This window comes from Cervus canadensis, chromosome 24, assembly GCF_019320065.1.
Source record: "Cervus canadensis isolate Bull #8, Minnesota chromosome 24, ASM1932006v1, whole genome shotgun sequence".
In the NCBI taxonomy this organism is placed as follows: Eukaryota; Metazoa; Chordata; class Mammalia; order Artiodactyla; family Cervidae; genus Cervus; species Cervus canadensis.
In genome coordinates, this window is record NC_057409.1 from 1,038,118 (window position 1) to 1,053,568 (window position 15,451).

Consider the following 15,451-nt stretch of genomic DNA (forward strand, 5'->3'; position numbering starts at 1 on the left):
GACGCAGCATGGCTCATCCTGGCCCTGCTTGCCTCAGAGCCCCGGCTCTCACCCGTGTACCCTGGAGCCATGCCACCCCTTTCGGGGCCTGGCCTGGCTGCGCCCCTGACAGCCCCTGGCAGCAGGACCCCACACGGTGGGGACTCGGGGCAGGCGACGGGTCGCTCGGCCAGAGTATAGGTTGTGCCCACCCCCGGGTCAGAGCCTGCGCCGAGCCACGGGCTTCACCTTTCTCTGACCTGCTGGCTGAGAGGGGCCCATCTGCCAAGGGGTTTCAACTTGCCACCAGCCTGCCGGGAGGGCGGCCTCCCCACCGCCTTCGTGCAGGGACAGCCCAGGTCCGGGGCAGCGCAGTGGCTTGGGGTGACCCCTGTGCACGGCCGCGCTTGAGGCCTGAGGCGGGGCGGTGTTTCTGGGGCTGAGCCCCCTGCTCCCCGAGAGCCTGGCCTCCACAGGACCCCCTCCAGCGGCTCCTGATCGGGGTGCGTCCCCGAGTCCAGCCCTGAGTGAGAGGCGGGAGGCGGCTCCCGTTACTGCCCTCTCTGCACTGTTTGAAGTGGGCAGGCTTGGCGCGAGCTTTAAAAATGTGGGCTTTTTATTCAATTTCCCTAGGAAAACAATGGTTTAAATTAAGTAGAGAAATAACAGTCTCTGGAAATTGAAGAATATTCATGAACCCAAACATTACTCAGAACCTTTGAATTTCTTTTAAAATCAGGATTTATTTTACTTTTAAATCATGCATGTATTATGTGACCATTGAAGGAAACTTGGAAAGTTCAGGGAGAAGATGTTTAAAATCGCCCTGTGTTGCACCCCCTGAAGACAACCTCTCTCAGCCCTGCGGCGCGTAACCTTCGTTTGTTCAGCGGTTCATCTGCTCAGTTGGCAGGTACCTCTTCAGGACCCATGAAGGGCTGGGTCTGGGCTGGGCCTGGGAGGGGGTGCAGGGCGGTGGTACCCCGCTCCTCCCAGGCCTCTTTCTCTGCCGCACCTGAATCTGTTTCCCCGTCTGTGAAATGGGGTCACACGAGTACGCTGCTCAGGACAGTGCCCGGCCCCCACCAGAGCCTGGCAGGGTGGCCTGCTGTTACCACAGTGAGGACTTCCCCGTGGGTCTCTCGTGATGGCGGAGGAGACAAAAGCTAGATAAATCAAACAAGGCAACAGGGTAAACGGCATGTGATGAAACTAGTCCTGCGAAGCAAACGACCTAATGTGATAGGACGGGAATAATGGGGTGGGGGCGGGGTTGGCAGAGAAGGGGGTGTGTGTGGGACTAGTGCTGCAGAATCTGTCAGCTCGAAGAGGTCAGGGGGCCTCTCTGAGGGGAGGCATCTAAGCTGAGTCTTTTTTAAAAGATGTTTTATTTTCAAGTTTTTTGGCCACACCATGTGGCAGGTGGGATGCTAGTCCCCTGGTCAGGGATTGAACCGTGCCCCTTGCACTGGGAGTTTGGAGTCTTAACCACTGGACCCCTGGGAAGTCCCCAGGCTGAGTCTTGAATGACAAGGGGACCCCTCCCCCTCCCCCTGCTCAGAGCAGAGAGGAGTGTTCTAGGCTGGGGCACAGCAGATGCAAAGGCCCCGAGGCCAGAACGATCCGGCTGGTTTGCAGCAGGTGGGAGGCGGGAGCAGTGTGAGGGGCCGTGTAGGGCCCTTCAGATCACGGATCACGGCAGGTTAGGATGGTTAATCCAGGTGCAACAGGAAGCCGTCAGCAGTTTTTCTTTAGTTACCCGTGAATACTTTATTAATGAAATATGATCCCCAAGATTTCGCTGTTATCAGTGCTGGAAAGAAGTTTACCTTTTTTCAGATAATTTATTCAGAAATAAACCGAGCGCCTGTGACATGGAAGCTCTGGAGTGGGTGCCGGGGGGTGAGGGCCTCACGCACGGATGGGAAAGGGGAAGCCTTGCCTGCAGGTTCCCGTGTGCCCCCAGCCCGTCCCTGCAGCCCTCCACGGCCTGCTGGAGCCTGGTGGGCTCCGACGTACCTCGGGGAGGGGCCCTCTGGCTGCAGGAAGAGAAGCGGCTCGGGGGCCGGGTGGACTCGGGCCCGGGTGAAGGGCGAGCGTGGCCGGGGTGTGAGTGGAGGCCACGCAGCTGCAGAGAAGTGGTTGCATGCAGGTTGCTTATCAGAAAAAGAGGCAGCTGGGATTGCTGGTGGATTGGTCATGGGGTGAGGGAAAGAGAGGAATCAAGAGGAGTCAAGACTTCTGGAATCTTCTTTTGAGTGTCCGGTGGGTGGTGATGTCATTAAGAAAAGGTGGTTCAGAGGAGGCTGGAAGCATAGCTTTGGGGAATCCAAGAATCCAGTTGGGGTCAGATGTGAGAGGATGGCTTGAAGTCCAGGAGTGACGTGGGGGCCCCTTGGTTGGGTGTCATTAGCATATAGGTGGTGCAGGCGGGACCACACAGGGGTCAGGGGGTCCCGGAGGCTGGGGGGAGGTGGCTGGGTGCTCCGGGAAGGGAGAGTGGGGTGTCTGGGAAGCCGGCACGATGCCTGGGACCGCCGCAGTGCAGAGCTGGTAGTCGCCACGGCTGCAGGCTGTTGAGAGTGCAAGTCAGACCAGACGGAAGCACAGAGGCAGTGTGGGCCACTACTGTAAGAGCGCCTCTGGAAGATTGAGGGGCTGGAGTCTGAAGTGGGAGCGGCTGAGGGGCCAGGAGGGGACCAAGTGTTGAGATGCTGGCCGAGTGAAGAGCAGCTGGGAAAAGATGTCCCCGGGGAGGGAAGTGGCTTGTGCTGGGGGTCAGGCCTGCTTCAGGAGGGCGCAAGACACAGCCGGGCAGCAGCCAGGTCTGTTTGGTTCTGTAACTTTTTGGCTTCACCCTGAAGCATGTGGGGTCTTAGTTCTCCCACCAGGGATCAAACCTGGTCGTGCATTAGAAGGTTCAGTCTTAACCACTGAACTGCCAAGGACGTCCTCAGGAGCCTGTTCTTTAGGCAAACGAGAGAGGGTGGTCCCCGGTGTGATGAAGTGGGGGTGGTGGGGTGAGGCGCTGGGCCCTTGATGGGAGTTCAGTTCAGTCGCTCAGTCCCGTCCGACTCTTTGCGACCCTGTGGACTGCAGCACGCCAGGCCTCCCTGTCCATCACCAGCTCCCGGAGTTTACTCAAACTCATGTCCATTGAGTCAGTGATGCCATCCAACCATCTCATCCTCTGTCGTCCCCTTCTCCTCCCGCCTTCAATCTTTCCCAGCATCAGGGTCTTTTCAAATTAGTCAGTTCTTCGCATCAGGTGGCCAAAGTATTGGAGTTTCAGCTTCAACATCAGTCCTTCCAGTGAATATTCAGGACTGATTTCCTTTCGGATGGACTGGTTGGATCTCCTTGCAGTCCAAGGGATTCTCAAGAGTCTTCTCCAACACCACAGTTCAAAAGCATCAATTCTTCAGCACTCAGCTTCCTTTACAGTCCAACTCTCACATCCACACATGACCACTGGAAAAACCATAGCTTTGACTAGACAGACCTTTGTTGGCAAAGTAGTGTCTCTGCTTTTTAATATGCTATCTAGGTTGGTCATAACTTTTCTTCCAAGGAGCAAGAATCTTTTAATTTCATGGCTGCAGTCACCAGCTGCAGTGATTTTGGAGAACAAGAAAATAAAGTCAGCCACTATTTCCACTGTTTCCCCATCTATTTACCATGAAGTGATGGGACTGGATGCCATGATCTTAGTTTTTTGAATGTTGAGTTTTAAGTCAGCTTTTTCACTCTCCTCTTTCACTTTCATCAAGAGACTCTTTAGTTCTTCTTCGCTTTCTGCCATAAGGGTGGTGTCATCTGCATATCTGAGGTTATTGATATTTCTCCCGGCAATCTTGATTCCAGCTTGTGCTTCTTCCAGCCCAGCATTTCTCATGATGTACTCTGCATATAAGTTAAATAAGCAGGGTGACACTATACAGCCTTGACATACTCCTTTCCCTATTTGGAACCAGTCTGTTGTTCCATGTCCAGTTCTGACTGTTGCTTCCTGACCTGCATACAGGTTTCTCAGGAGGTAGGTCAGGTGGTCTGGTATTCCCATCTCTTTCAGGATTTACAGTTTACTATCCCAGCTCCTTGATGGGAGCAGGGATGCTTTTAGGAAATGGGAGAAGAGGGGGTAGATTTGGATTGCACAGAAGGAAGGCTGGAGACAGTCCCAGCGGACAGCCTCATGTTTCTCAATGAAACCTTGAGCGGAGGGTGGTGAGGTAAGGGCCATGAGGACTGTGAGGGTGAGAATGGGGAGGGTGTGGGCCCCCTGGGAGAGGTCATTCTGAAGCCGCTAGAGGAACGGGCAGAGATGCCTGGGTCCCCACGGTTGGCGGAAGCAGCGACTGACCCCTGTTGTGTGGAGAGAAGGGAGCAGAGAGGTCGGCGGCTGGTCTGAGATGGCGCAGTGGGGCTGAGCCCCTGATCCCTGCCTCCACGGGGTCCGTGTTCTCCAGGGCACTGGGCGGCTGGGTCGCGGGACACAGGTGGCAGATGAGGGCAGTGTCTGAGCCGGTCGGGAGAGTGGCGTCCAGGCGCTCGGAGGACCCTGCGGCAGAAGCTCAGGGCCCCGTCACGCCCGCCTCCCACTTGCCTTCCCCTGAGGTCCAGTGCAAGGAACCCCCTTTCCCTGCCAGACCCTGAACCCCGCCCCCTGGGGGGCCTGACCCCCGAGTCCTCACCGTGGGTGAGCTGCGGGTGCTGCTCCCGTGCTCACCGTTCAGGGGGAGGGGGCGAGGCCTGTGAGGTGAGGTGCCCCCCAGCAGGGCAGGCCCGCACCAGCCTCCAGGGGTGAGGGCACGCGGCCAGCGAGTCGGCTGCCTCCCCCAGGGCTGCGCGTTTGCAGAGGAGGACGCCGGAGCTCACGGGTTTGATAAGTTGCTTTCATCTGCTTGTCCTCGTGTTCCTCCCCGCCTGGCGCGTTTGTATCGGACACTTATTAGGAGCGGGGTGCTGGGCTCGGAGCTGGAGATGAGTGAGATACGGTGACCACGTGTCCGGGGTGGGTGTGGGGACAGGGAGGTAAGTGATGCGGGGGAGGCGCCTGACTGGCAGAGGTGCTCAGGGAACTTTCCCGGGGAGGGGGCGCTGGGCGGAGCAGGGTTCAGGGAGACGGAGGGGGCCCAGGTGTGTGCAGGGGCTGGGCTGTCCTGCCCTGCCTGGCAGAGGAGGTGTGGCCCGGGACTCCGTCTTACTAGGAGCTCAGCGTATCTTGGCCACGGGAGCCGTTGGAGAGTTTCAGTCTGGGGAGGGACGTGCTCAGCATGCTCAGAACTTGCTGTCCTGGGTGGAGACCGAGCCGGGAGGGACAGGAGAGGTCAGGGAGACCTGCAGAGGCTGTCACAGGTGCTCTGACTCCTGGGTTGTTGTTTGAACTCTGCTGCCTCCTCCGTGCTTCCCAGACGCTGCTCGTTTCTCTTGACTCAGGAGGTTCCTGAGACTCAGAGAGGTTAAGCAACTTGCCTGAGGTCACACAGCATGGCAGGGCACCCAGGTAGTGGTTCCTCAAGTGAAACCACCAGAGTCTCAAGGGTGGAAGCAGGTGGTGAGTAACTCCCGGAGAGGGGCTCACCGGAGCTCCCGTGGACCATCACCATCTGCAGGCCCCCCGTGCCTTTAAGTGTTGCCCTTTGGGTCTCCGAGGATGGGTGACGCCCTGGGAGGCGGGGGAGGAGCTGGGTCACTGCCGGGAGCTGGGAACCTGCCTTCCCAGGAGCCGGAGCCGGTGTTTAAGCAGTTTCCTGGGGCATTGGCTTCCTCCCCAGTGACTGACTGGAAAACTCTGGGTCTGGGCCAGGTCATGTGAGGCCTGTGGGGGCGGGGGCGGTCTCCGGGGGCGGGGGGTGGCTGTATTTTACTGATGCCAGGCAGAGGCCTCCTCCTGGGAGCAGGGAGACACAGGGAGGAGGTCCCAGGGCCCTGTCACTTGGGGCGGCTGTCTCGGCTCTTTGGAGTCTTGCTTTACCCCACCTGTGAGGCAGGGATGATACTAAACGTGCTTCCAAGGGAGTGAAAAAAATAAGCAGTGTTTGCTGAATGTGCCAGGCAGTACACATTATCTTCTTTCTGTTCTTCGTGGCAGTCTTTTCAGGTTTGTAGGGTTATTATCTCCATTTTACAGATGAGGCAGCTGAAGATCAGAGAGGGTAAGTAATTTGCCCAAAGTCACACAGCTCGCAAGTGACAGAACTTAAACCTTGATCTGCCCGACTCTGGAGCCTTCCCTTGAAACCCTTCTGGGCCCTGTCAGACGTCCTTGGCAAATCACCTGATAGAGTCCTGAGGGGCTTCTGCTTTCTGGCCGCCCCACTTTGGGGGCACCCCAAATCTGGTCCAACCCCTTAAGGTTTATCACAAGGCCTCGGAGCCCCAGTGGCCCGAAGCCCCTTGCTCATCATTTCATGAGCTTCCCAGGTGGCTCAGTGGTAAAGAATCTGGCTGCTAATGCAGGAGACGTGGGTTCGATCCCTGGGTCAGGAAGATCCCCTGGTTGAAGGAAATGGCAACCCACTCCAGTATTCTGGCCTGGGAAATCCCGTGGACAGAGGAGCCTGGCAGGCTACAGTCCATGGGGTCACAAAGACACGACTGAGCAACTAAACAGCAACATCATTTCCCCGCCGCTTGGGGGCAGCATTCCAGAGATTCTGACCTGCTCTTTTACTGCCCAGGGCCTCAGGAAGAGCCTGGGCCTGGGGTCCCAGCCCCTGGGTTCTACTCCCACCCCTTCCTCAAACCAGCCAGGAGAGCCTGGGCAACATTTCACCCTACCCCTACCTTCACCCTCAGCCTCAGTTTTCTTTTCTGCAAAATGGGCAGATGGAGAATCTAGGGTCTCTCAAACTACTAGTATGAGGTTTCCGGTTTCCAGGAGTCTGCAGGAATCAGATTTTGCTACTTTTTTCCTACTTCCCATCCTCTGTCCCTTGAGGGGAAGGGGGAGATTGAGTTGAGAAAACCTCTCAGGGAGCCTTATAGTTAGAGAGCAGCTTATGGTGTAAGCACTGGCGGAGTGTGGTGCCCAGTGTGAGCGCCAGTGGAGCTTAGGGCCCGGTGTGAGCGCCGGTGGAGCTTAGTACCTGGTGTGAGCACTGGCGGAGCTTAGGGCCCGGTGTGAGCGCCGGCGGAGCTTAGGGCCCGGTGTGAGCGCCGGTGGAGCTTAGTACTTGGTGTGAGCACCGGCGGAGCTTAGTGCCCTGGGTGAGCGCCGGCGGAGCGTGGTGCCCGGGGTGAGCGCCGGTGGAGCTTAGTACTTGGTGTGAGCACTGATGGAGCTTAGTACCCGGGGTGAGTGCCGGCGGAGCTTAACGCTGGTGGAGCTTAGTACCTGGTGTGAGCACTGGCGGAGCTTAGTACCCGGGGTGAGTGCTGGCGGAGCTTAGTACCTGGTGCGAGCACCGGCGGAGCTTAGTACCCGGGGTGAGTGCCGGCGGAGCTTAGCGCCGGTGGAGCTTAGTACTTGGTGTGAGCACTGATGGAGCTTAGTACCCGGGGTGAGTGCCGGTGGAGCTTAGCGCCGGTGGAGCTTAGTACCTGGTGTGAGCACCGGCGGAGCTTAGTACCCGGGGTGAGTGCCGGCGGAGCGTAGGGCCCAGGGTGAGCGCCAGCGGAGCGTGGCGCCCGGTGTGAGCGCTGGTGGAGCCCCACGGTGGGCCCGGCCCAGAGCAGGCCGCTTTGTGTGTATCTGAATGGCAGGCTCCCTGATAACGGGGAGGAGGGTATCACTGGCTATGCTGCGGATGTGAAACTGAGGTCTAAAGAGTTTGGCCGGCTTTCCCGAGGGCCACGCCATAGTTACCTGTATGTGAGGGCTGGACTTAAATGCCCGGGGGCAGCGCTGGGGGTCCCTATGGGATGTCTTGCCTCTCAGCCAATCATATGGAGCTTTGGGCAAAACCCGCCCTCTGGGCCCCCACCCCGTCCGCCCACCCTGGAGCAGGGGTGATGGGGGCCCGATCTGCAAACACTCGCTGGATGAGTCACGGTGGAGACATTGACGGGACCACGGCCCGGAGAGCAAAGCCGTGCTTAGTCCGCTGTTGGCCAGAGCTCAGCCTCACGGGCAGCCCAGGCCTGGGGTGCAGGCCACGGCCGTTACAGAGTCCAGGGAGAGCTGGGGGACATGGGGGCTGAGGACAGGACAGCGGGGTTTAGGACTGGAAGGGCCTTCTGGGGTTACCGGTCCCAGCTCCTGATTTTACACACGGGACATCCTAGTCTGGAGAAGGGCTGTGACCCGCCCCAGGTCCCACAGCCAGTAGCGGCAGACCCACGAACAGCAGAGGAGTGGGAAGCTGCTTTCTCAGCCTCGCCTCCTGGCCACGCTCACAGGGGTGACTTTCTGCCCAGCCCCTCCCACTGCCCTCCCCACCCCCCGCCGCAGCCTCCCATCAGAATATCAAGAGCAAGAACGATGATAGTAAATGAGAGGAACCTTTTTTTTTTTTTTTAAGGATTTCTGCTGCAATTTTCCTTTTTGTAATTGGTACATAACTGCTTGGCAGTGTTGAGTTAGTTCCTGCTGTCCAACGGTGTGAATCAGCTGTGTGCACACGCAGATCCCCTCCGCCCTGAGCCTCCCGCCCGCCACCCCGTCCCAGCCCCGGGCCATCCCAGGGCTCCGAGCGGAGCTCCCCGCGTGGCGCAGCAGCCTCCCGCTGGCTGGCTGTTTCACACGTGGCCGTGTGTATGTATCCACGCCCGCCTCCCCGTTCACCGCCACCTCCCCTTCCCTCACCGTCTGTCTGTCCTCTGTGTCTTCCTGAGAGGAGCCCTATAAGCCCGTTGGGTGCCGTCCGGACCCTGGAGGCGGGCTGCAGGCTCATCCCCCCCGCCCCCTGCTCCTAGCCCTATGACTTTGGGCAAGGCCTGTAATCCTCTAGGCCTCCAACCGTCTTCATCTGTGTCATGATTTAAGCAGACTCTGAGGTCGTAGCACTCTGATTTCTACTCTGGTGCTTCGTGGTCTGACCACTGAACTTTTTTTTTTTGTGGTAAGACTCTATTAGCATATTTCAGGACACAGGTGTTCCCCCAGAACACTTGTGCAGACAGAAACACTGATGCTGCCCGTTCCCTGGGCCGGTTTGCACTCAGGCCCTGTGGACCGACTGCTGAGTCTGGGGGGACCTCCCTACTGAACTGTGATAGCGAGCCCCACTCCAGTCTCCCCGGGATCCATGCCAGACTGTGTCTGCTCCTTTCATTCTCCGAAGCGCCCTCCTTCCTGGAGCGCGAGGCGCTTCATCACCGTCCATGGTGGAGACGGTAGGAGTCTCTGAGTAAAGCCACTCTGTCTTCCAGGGGCTGCAGGACTGGCTGAGACGCCCAGGCTGGCAGCCGCTCACCCGGGAGCAGGCTTGGAGGAGGGGAGGCAGGCGGCCGGGCCGTGGGGGAGGCTGGGGCATGGCCCCCTGGCTGCTGGGCTGGCTCTGCCCCTCGCTCTTTGCTGACCGTGGACGAGACGCAGCCCTCCCTGGCTCAGTGTCCACGTCTATACGATACGAGGCTGCGTGTGTGCTTTCTTGTTTCCCTTTAGGGCTGATGTTCTGAGGAGTGGGCACATTTGTTGTTTGTTTTTTGACCACATGGCATGCAGGATAGTTCCCTGACCAGGGATCGAACCTGTGTCCCCTGCAGTGGAAGCACAGATTCTTAACCACCAGGGAAGTCCGTAGGAGTGGGCACATTCAGTACCTTTTGGCCTCATGCCTTCCCTTGCCAGGTCTTGGAATCATCATCCAAGATGCCCTGGTTTCTGTTTTGGCCACGCCATGTGGCTTGCAGGATCTTGCTTCCTGGATCAGGGATTGAACCAGGGCCCAGAGTCCTAACCACTGGGCAACCAGGGAACTCCTAAGATGTGAAGATGTGCAGATGGGACTTTTCTCTCTCAAGAGGCTCGATGTGCGTGAAGGTGCCAGATGCAGGCAGGTGCTCTGAGCACCCTGGGGATGGGAGTAATTCTCATACGTTCATGCCAGCCTTGCCCCGACAGCCTGCAAAGAGTGCCCATTCTTGAGCCTCACCCCAGGAGACTGCAAGCTTGTAGGTTGGGGTTGGACATTAGAATCTACATTTTTAAAAGTCCCCCTCTCGTTCAGGTTGTCTGAAGTCAGTAGTTCAGGGGCCACACTTTGAAAATGGCTGTTAAGACTCTTTGAGTCGAAAAAGGCTTAGGAGAGTGCCAACCTGCCAGGCTTGGTGATGGCTCCGCGTGACCCTGTTCTGTGTTGCCCCCTTCCTTGGGCACAGCCTTCAGTAGCCAGCTACTCCACTTCCTACAAGCTAGCATTTCCCAGGCCTGGCTGATTATCAGAATCTCCAGGAAGCTTTTGAACAAAGTGCGAATTCTTGAGTCTCACCCTTAGTGATTCTAAACCAGCAGATCTTGGCTGGGATCAGAAGTCACCATGTTTAGAAAGCTCTCCAGGTCTTCTCCTCATTTGCAGTACTCTAGGCTCGGGGAAGGCATTGAGGGCATAACTGTCAGGTCAGACGCAGTCTCGGACCTCATGTCACATGTGCTAGAGCCTGGTGAAGCGGGCAGAGCGATCACATAGGGATGTTCAGCCGGATGGGAAACGTGTCTAGAAAGTGATTGGGTCAGACTCAATACCTGGGCAAAGCTGGTCGTCGTTCAGTCGCTCAGTCGTGTCCAACTCTTTGTGATCTCGTGGACTGCAGCACGCCAGGCCTCCCTGTCCTTCACTCTCCCCCGGAGCTTACTCAAACTCATGTCCACTGAGTCGATGATGCCATCCAACCGTCTCTTCCTCTGTTTGGCCTTCCTGGTAAATTCCAGATTGAAGTAGAGCCCTGAGACCAGTGGCCTTGGGTCACTACTTATGGACTCCTGTCATTTTTCATTACTTATTATTTTATCTACCTAACCATCCATCCATGTATTCATCCATCCATCGATCTACTAATCCACCCGTTTCTTTATCCATCCGCCCATCACTCTTGAATCTCTACCATGTGCCGAGGGCTGCGCTGGGATGGAAAGCATTGCCTCTGCCCTCAAGGAGCTCACAGTCTGGTGGGGGAGTCAGAAAACAAAGCAGATGACCCCAGTCCGGAGTGTTTGTCTCTCAGAGGGGTGAGTGGCTGGCCTTCCCCGTGGGCCTCTTGGAAGGGTTCCCTGAAGTTGGCTCATGTTAAGGTTCAGAATGTAGATGGGCGGGTCCCAGGCGGATGACACAGGGCACGGCTTCCAGGCCGAGAAAGGGTCGGGGGGAGGCAGGTCAGTCTCATCCGCAGTGCCGCCTCCCTCGGTCCCGGCCTCCCCTTCACATGCCCACACCGGTTTCTGCGGCCTTTTGGAGACGGATCATCATCTGATGGGCTTGGAGCCTTCAGAGCTGGCTGCTGCAGGCGGGGCTTCTCACTAGTCTGTAGGGTCATGGGAGGGACCTTCCTTCCCCCGCCAGCCTGGGCCTGGGGGCCTGGAGGGACTGGGGTCCAGCCCCACTCCTGGCGCCAGCTCCCTGCCCCTCCCACTTCACGTCCCCGCTTGGTTTGAGTTCTCAGGGCTGAGTGATTCGGGCAGGCCTGATGCCCTAGGAGATTTGGGTCATAAGCAGGTGAATATGAACCATAGAATCCGCTCCCAGGGAAAACCTGTCTGGGCTGGCTGCCTGGAGGAGGCCCAGGTTCTGAGCTCCCGCCCAGCTGAGGGTCGGGGCGGGCGAGCGCCCTGCTGCGGAGGGGAGGGCACGTGCTCCGTCCCCGTGACCGCGTTCGCCTGACGCTCCTGTCCCGCGGTCGGTCAGCAGCACTGTATCTGCTTTAGAGCGGGGAGGAAACAGGCTCGGCCAAGGCGGAGGTCTGCCTAGGTTTGCACAGCCAAGGGGGGCCGCCTGGAGCTGGGCCGAGAGGGTGTCCCGGCAAAGCCATGCTTTCTCCTCGCTGGGCCCCCAGTAGTTTCTCAGCTTTTCCGGGGGCCACGCCAATGTGCTGAGGTTTGCTCTCTGGCTCCTCTGAGCCGGGGCCTCAGTGTCTCCTTTTGCCAGGTGGGAGCAGGCCGGCGTGGGGTACCTGGCAGGCAGGACTGGGCCCAGGACACCCGAATGCAGTGATTCTGCAGGTAGGATCCCAGGGAGCTCTCCTGGGGCCTGGGCGGGGCTGTGGGACTGACCGCCCAGCCAATCAGTAAGCCTTCTCATGGGGACCCTGTACAAGGGGGACACCCAGGGCCCCCCATCCCTGTCCCCCGGGAGCTGGCCCGCATGCAGGGATGAGGACGTAGCAGCGGGGCTTCGGGAGCTCGTCGTGCTGGCTGTGTGGGCGCGGGCAGCCTCGCCTGGCCCAGCTTCCACGGCCGCCTCTGACAGATGGGAGCCGTGCCTCATGCCTCATCGGGCCATCGTGACGGGGGTGAGGCTGTTCCCAAAGCTCCTGGTGGCGTCGGTGCTCAGCTGCCCGCCCTCCTCAGGTCCTCAGAGAGTGACCTGCAGGTCTGAGAGGGGCTTCCTGGCGATGCCCGCAGCCCCGGAGCGTGGGGTTGTCCTGCAGGCATCGGGGGTGGGGCGGAAGAGGGTCCGCTCCGCAGCGGGACGGGGCGATGTGGGTCAAGCTTTGTCCAGGCGGGATCGGGAGGCTGCCTCTGGCTTGGTCCTCCCCACTCTCCACCCCCTACCTCCCAGCCCCGTGGGCAGCGGCAGCCCCAGACCCTTGGCCCTTCTCCCAGACCAGACAGTCAGAGCGTGGGAGAGGAAGTGACTTGTCCTGCGCTGGTGGGAGTTGGTGGCAGAGCCCGCCTGACCCCTCGCCCGAGGCCCACGGGTCCTGACGCTGCTCCGTCAGTTGCTGGGGCCGCGGCCGCCCGGCCTGCCCCAGAGCCAGCTGTGACCCGGATATTCTGGGCCGCGTGACTCACAGGCTGGCCCTGCCTCCGCCAGCATGCTTCGGGTGTTCCTTTCTTTGCTTTTCCTTAATAAGGTCTCCCGTGGCGCTGGCCTGTGCTTTCTCGGGGCCCGGAGGGGCGGTGGCTTTTGCCCCAGGAATCGTGTTCTGCGGGGGTGGGGCTGCTGGACATTTGGGCTCACAGCTGGGGGAGTTTGGAGGGCGGCGGGCAGAGGCTTACTGCTCTCTGACTGCCTGACTTCGGGAGGTCACCGTGCTTCTCTGAGCGCCCGCTTTTTGGCTCGGTTCAGTCCCACCCACATTTATTGAACCCCTGTTGGCAGCCAGGTGTGGCGCTAGGCATTTCGGTGGGAGCAGCGAGCAGACTCAGCCGCTGTCCTCTGGGAGCCTCGAGAGAGAGCGGCCCGTCCTGTGGGGACCCGGCTGGTCCATCCCGAAGTGCACGTGAAGCCCCGCACCCGGCTCCTGGTCCTACTAGAAGCTCAGCAATCCAGTGAGTCTAAGTTTGAGTCCCTGCCAGTGAGAGCAGCCGCTGGGCTTCCCTGTCAATTCCTGTCGCTTTGATTTCACACTTGTGAGCAGGAAAGCGCAGGACCTAATTCTGGAGGGACAGCCTTGATCATCCATGCACATGGGCAATGTGAGTCAGCGTCCCCGGGGTGAGCTGAACCGGCCGTGTTCCCCCGAGTGCCCTGACCTTGGCGAGGAGGATGTGCAAGCCAGGTCACATCCCAGGCCGTTCACCCCCGGCGTGCAGTGGGCACCCAAGAAGTGTGTGCTGAGCTCAAGAGGGGGACAGCGCCAGCCTGGGACACCTCCTGGTGATCGACACTCGGAAGGAGGGCCAGCTTATGAGAGTCCATGAGGCAGGGAGGAGCCTCGTCCTGGGAAACTCCACAGGACGGAACGAGGGCAGGCTTAGACCTTTCTAATGGGAGAGCACCGTGGTGGTTCAGACGGTAAAGAGTCTGCCTGCAACGCGGGAGACCCAGGTTCAATCCCTGGGTTGGAAAGATCCCTGGAGAAGGAAATGGCAACCCGCTCCAGTATCTGGTCTGGAAAATCCCATGGACGAGGACCCTGCCAGGCTGGGCCTGATGTCTGGTGGCCCTCCGCCCAGCAGAGGGGAGGGCGCTGGCTGGTACCCGGCAGGCACAGTGGGGCCCGAGTCTCGGCCGTCCCTGCCCGAGGGTCTGCTCCAGCGCTGGCCTGGGGGCTGAAGGGGTGAGAGTGAGTCCCTGGTCTCTCAGGAAGCTGCCCGCCCTCAGCCCCTAGCTGGTTCCCGGTGAGGTTGCCCAGCGAGACTTCCTGTGTTTGCATCCCGCTGCCTCGGGAGGGGCCCGCTCATTGAGGCTCTGCTGGGGGCAGCGTGGCTAGACCCCTCACCGGGGCCCCTGGCCGGAGCACTCTGTCCACCCGTCCCCCAGTCTCTCCTCTTGATGTGCTGCCCTGGGGGCCCCCGTCCTCCAGGCGCCCCCCGAGTGGGGTCCTCCCGGTCCCGCCCGCTCACCTGAGTGCTTCCCAGAGCAGGCAGCCCTGCTCGAGGCTGAGGACGAAGCCGTGACCGTCCCGGGGGCTCCAGGCAGAGCCCTGCAGCCTGGGATCCAAGCCCAGCTCCCCCGTGTGTTGGCTGCGTGACCTTGAGCCCTTTCTTACCCTCTCTGTGCCTCTGTTGCCCAGTCTGTAAAATGGGGATGGGAATAGTTCCTCTCTCAAAAGGTTGTTATAAAGACTGACGTGATCATAGGAGTGAAGGGCTTGGAATTGCTCTGGGCCCTTAGCAGGAATAACTGCGTGTTAGGTGTTGTGACGCTGATTTTGGTACTCGCTCCTTGATGGCACCGGGCCTAGTGTCTGGGCCCTGGATTCCACGCACTCAGTACTGCCTTCAGGGATGAGCTCCTGGGCCAGGTCACTGGGGAGAGGTGAGTCAGGGCCGAGGAGGGGCCCCTGACTCCCACTGAAGCCCCCTTTCCACCTGCCTCCTGCTCCTTCCCCTCCTGCTCCAGGGCATGCAGAGATGAACTGTATGTGGTTTCGCTCGCTGTTTCAAGGAGCATCACTCCCCGTCTGTGTTCAGGGCCAGTCCCAGGAGTCCCCCAGGCCCCCAGGTCTCCCCGCAGAAGCCCCCCGCCTGCTTTCGAACCGTGGGGCCCATTCGGTTCACCTTCCCCTGCTGGACTGTGAGTCCGGGGGCTCGGGCCGGTGTCCGTCTTTCTCAGCACCGTGCCAGCCCAGCGGGGCTGCGCCTGCACCCAGCTCGCTGAAGGTGCTTGGTGAATAAGCCGTGTGCTCGGCTAGGCTCAGGGTCAGAGGGGAGGGGGGCCTCGCCCCTGACCCGGGACGGCGCTCCATCTAGTGGTTTTTTTGTGAAATTGGAGGTGGCTGCTAGGTGCTGGAAACAGCGCTGGCTGCTGAGCCGGGGACGGGGTAAGCCATGGTCCCCTCTTTGAAGAGGCTGCCCTCTCTGCCCGCTTCCTGCCCCTCTGCCCACTTCCTGTATTCCGGATGCCACGCCAGGTGGTGGAGGCACACGGGGAAGCAGGCCATGGTGTCTGCTCCGAGATCCATGAAAACAGTGCAGGTCCTTTGG

General features: G+C 59.5%; 1 protein-coding gene across 11 annotated transcripts in view; it reads left to right on the forward strand.

Annotated features, from left to right (window-relative positions):
• ARHGEF10L (Rho guanine nucleotide exchange factor 10 like) overlaps nt 1–15,451 on the forward strand; it is a 154,132-nt gene that overhangs the window by 12,901 nt on the left and 125,780 nt on the right. The window contains exon 1 of one of the 11 annotated variants that reach the window (XM_043444604.1): nt 12,022–12,079. The exons of the other annotated variants lie outside the window; for them this stretch is intronic. The gene's annotated coding sequence lies outside the window, so the exon portion shown is untranslated. Of the gene's footprint in view, nt 1–12,021; nt 12,080–15,451 lie in introns of those variants that run through there. 11 annotated transcript variants of the gene reach the window in all.